The sequence below is a fragment of the Tetrao urogallus genome, assembly GCF_951394365.1.
Source record: "Tetrao urogallus genome assembly, chromosome: 1".
In the NCBI taxonomy this organism is placed as follows: domain Eukaryota; kingdom Metazoa; phylum Chordata; class Aves; order Galliformes; family Phasianidae; genus Tetrao; species Tetrao urogallus.
Window position 1 is genome coordinate 193,583,677 of NC_136813.1, and position 4,439 is coordinate 193,588,115.

Sequence of the window (4,439 nt, forward strand, 5' to 3'; positions counted from 1 at the left end):
AGAATCATGGAGTGGTTTGTGTTGGAAGAGACCTTGAAGATTGCGGACTCATGGAGTGGTTTGTGATGGAAGGGACCTTCAACAGAATCACGGGATGGTTTGAGTTGGAAGGGACCTTCAAGGTCATAGAATCATGGAATAGTTTGGGTTGGAAGGGACCTTCAAGGTCACAGAATCATGGAGTGGTTTGTGTTAGAAGGGACCTTCAAGATCATGGCATCATGGGAAGGTTTGTGCTGGAAGGGACCTGTCAGATCACCTTCCAACCCCCTGCTGTAGGCAGGGACACCTCCCACCAGCCCAGGTTGCTCACAGCCTCACCCCAGGTCCTGGCAGGACGCTATAAGGTCCCCCCAGCACCTTCTCTTCTCCACGCTGAATATCCCCAGCTCTCTGGGCCTGTCTGCATAGGAAAGCTGCTCCAGCTCTCTGATCATCTTCATGGCCCTCCTCTGGACCCTCTCCAACAGCTCCATGTTCTTGTCTTGGGAGCCCAGCATTGGATGCAATGCAGGTGGGATCTCACAAGAGTGGAGCAGAGGGGCAGAAGCCCCCCGACCTGCTGGTCACACTTCTCTTGATGCAGTCCATGATCTGGTTGTCTTTCTGTGCTGTGAGCACGCACTGCCTGCTCATGTTGTGTCCTTCATCCATCAACACCCCAAAATCCTTCTCCTCTGGGTTACCCTCACTCCATTCTCTGCCCAACCTATATCTTGGTTGGGATTGCCCCGACCCAGATGCAGCACCTTGCACTTGGCCTTGCTGAACTCCACGAGGCCGCCGTGGGCTCCCCTCTCCAGCCTGCCCAGGTCCCTCTGGATGGCATCCCTTCCCTCTGCTGTGACACTGCACCACTCGGCGTGGTGTCATCTGCAAATGTGCCGATGGTGCGACACGATCCCACTGTCTGTGTTGTCTACAAAGATGTTCAACAGCACCGCTCTCAGCACTGATCTCTGAGGAACGCCGCTCCTCCCTGGCCTCCAGTTGGGCACTGAGCCATTGACTGCAGCTCTCTGAGTGCAGCCAGGCAGCCAATGCCATACCCAGCCAGTGTTCCATCCATCACATCCATCTTTCTCCAATTTGGTGGCCAAGATGTTACGTGGGACGGTGCCAAATGCTTTGCACGACGCCGAGTGCACACCAACACACACTGCCTGCACAGCAACACACTGAGTGCACCCCAGCAGAGTGCGCACTGACACAGTGCACCCCGACACAGTGCACACCGACACACGCAGCCTGGCAGCACACAAACATGCACACGTTCTGCTCACCAGCACTCACAAATGCGTTGCACACAGGTGCTGGAGCACCGACTCACGAGCACAAAGCACATCATGAGCAGTGTGGGAGTCACGAGTGCACCATACACACACACTGCATGCACACGAGTGTGTATGCTCAGTGTGCCCCTGCACAGCCTACCCGTGTCCCTGGGCAGGGACAGGGAGGTGATCGTCCCCCTCTGCTCTGCTCTGCTCTTGTGAGGCCCCATCTGCAGCTCTGTGTCAGGTCTGGAGCCGCCAGTACGAGAAAGACAGAGAGCTGTTGGAGAGGGTCCAGAGGAGCCACAAAGATGCTCAGAGGGCTGCAGCACCTTCCCTATGAAGACAGGCTGAGGGAGCTGGGCTCGTTCAGCATGGAGAAGCTGACAGGACTGCTTCCAAGGAGGTGCATTTGGTTGTAAACACGTCATTACTGGAAGTGCCAGGTTGGATGGAGCCCTGGGAAGCCTGGGCTGGTATAAATGTGGAGGTTGGTGGCCCTGCGTGTGGCGGTGGGTTGGAGCTTCGTGACCCTTGGGGTCCCTTCCAACCCGGGCCATTCTGCGACACGCCAGAGGTGCGCTGCAGTGCTCCCAGCCGCCACCAGGGGGCGCTGCAGCGCACAGCGGGTTACAGGTTGGGGGCTGGGTGTCCGTGGGGGCGCAGGTTCGGTTCGGAGAGCAGAAAGGGCACTTGGTCTCCTTGGAGCTCATCCCCTTGGCTTCAGCCCAGCGATGCAATCCATCCAGATCCCTCTGCAGGGCCTTCACGCAATGCAAACCTCACGCAGGTTGACATTTCCTCCCACCTTGTCACCTGCAAACTTAACTGAGGGTGAGAAAGGAAGTGACCGCAAAGGACTGATGAAACAGGTTGCCCAAGGAGGCTGTGGATGCCCCATCCCTGCAGGCATCCGAGGCCAGGCTGGATTTGGCTCTGGGCAGCCTGGGCTGCTGGTTGGCGACCTGCACACAGCAGGGATTGGAACCAGATGAGCACTGTGGGCATTTTGCAACCCAGGCCATTCTAGGATTCCATGACTGTCTCAATTCAAGGAGGAGCTACGTGACATCAGAGGCCACCAATAAGGCTGATAGGAGAATGATTTGCCCCCAGCAAACGTTCCCCCCTCACTGTTCCGGGCTGGGGGTGGTTCTGGGCAGACATCCCATCCCTCTGCTTCGTGCAGATGGCTCTGGGCTGTCCCTCTGCATCCCCGTACCGCCCCTCCCATGCCAGCTGGAGTCTCCTGCTGCATCATTTCACTCCTCTTCCTGACGTTATTTTCCATAGGCCGTGTCCGCTCCTTTCCATCTGCAGGCATGCGGTGTGGGTGGGGTGATGGGGAGGGAAGTGGGGGACTATGTGGTGGAGGATGGATCGCCTTCCCAATCAACAACCGGGTTGGGGTGGAAGGGACCTTCAAGATCACGGAATCATGGAATCGTTTGGGATGGAAGGGATCTTCAAGATCATGGAATCATGGAGTGGTTTGGGTTGGAAGGGACCTGTCAGAGCATCACTCCAACCCCCTGCTATCAGCAGTGACTCCTCCCCCCAGCCCAGTTTTCTCACATCCCCACCATCCTGGCTTAGAGCCCACTCTAAGTCTCCCTTGTTCCAATTTAAAGCCATTTCCCCTCGTCCTGTCCCTACATACCCTTACGAGCAGTCCCTCCCCAGCTCTCCTGTCAGCCCCCCCAGGTCTTGGCAGGCTGCTATAAGGTGCTATGAGCGCACACTGCTGGCTCACGTTGTGTCTTTCACCCACAGACACCCAAAAATCCTTCTCCTCAGGGCTGCCCTCAAGCCATTCTCCACCCAACCTATACCTGTGCTTGGGATTGCCCTGACCCAGGAGCAGGACCTTGCACTTGGCCTTGCTGGACTCCTTGAGGTTGGAGGAGGGGTTGGAACTTGGTCCTCGGGGTCCCTTCTAACCCAAGCCATTCTATAATTCTGTGATCTCTCTTCCCACCAGTCTGGGTCCCTTTGGATGCAACCCACCTCTTCACTTCCCTGCCCTGTTCCCTGCCCCATGCCATGCCCTGTGCCATGCCCAAAGCCAACCTTCTCCTGCTCCCATCTACTGCCACGCTCACTCTCACCTCCCCGAACCCCAGACACCAACTGCTCCAGGACTCCTGTGCCATCCATCCCTCACTGCCTGGTACTGAGGACACCTGCAGCACCTGGAGGTGTTTGGCTGCCCTGCCTTGGGAACAGCCTTGGGAACAGCCATCAGCACAGAGCCATCACCTACACCTGGTGTAGGGAACCTGCTTTGGCAGGGAGGTTGGACTCGATGATCTCTGGAGATCCCTTCCAACCCCTACAATTCTGTGATTCTGTGATCATGCAAACACTATATGGGGACGTGCCAACCTCCCCAGTGCAGGCAGCCTCATTCCTGGCCTCTCCCTTCCCAGCACAACCAGTGGCACTGGCCTCCTCCAGCAGCTGCCACATCCCAGGGCACTGGGAGCTGCTCTGAGCATCATTTCTCCATTCTGCTCCTGGATCAGCGTGGCACCCAGCAGGGCTGCATCTGCTGTACGGGGTGGGGGATGTTTCCTCTACCCCATGTGCTCCATCAGCCATGTCTCACAGCTCCTGCACTGCCTTTAGCAGGTAACAGACCCCGCTCACAGCACGGCCCTGTGGGCAGAGAGCTGGGAGGTGTGGAGCAAAGCGGTGGTTGCCCAAAGGGTGTCAAGCGCAGTTGTGCTGCAGGAGGTGACTGAAGGAACAGCCGTGCCTGAGAGGAGAGCTGGGGCTGTGTCTGTTGGGGTGGGAAGTGGCAGAGTGAGGGGAGAGGAACGGGGTGAGCGACTGTGGGGGCAGCGGGAGCTGGGGGCAAATGGGCCCATCCATGGGGGTATTAAAAAACATGGGGATGCGGCACTTGGGGACGTGGGCACGGTGGGATGGGTTGGGTTGGATTGGGGATCCCAGGGGTCTTCTCCAGTCTTTATGATTCTGTGAAAGGCGCTGGGTCCAGGAAAGGTACTGCAGGGGTTGCACGGCTCCTTCCTGCAGCTCAGCTCCCCCCCATCTCCTGCAGCAGTGAGAGGACGTGGCGGAAGATGGACATCCCAGCACAGAGCCACGGGGAGGGCTGGGAGCTGCGCAGTCAGTTCCTGTGTTCCCCATCCCCATGCTTTG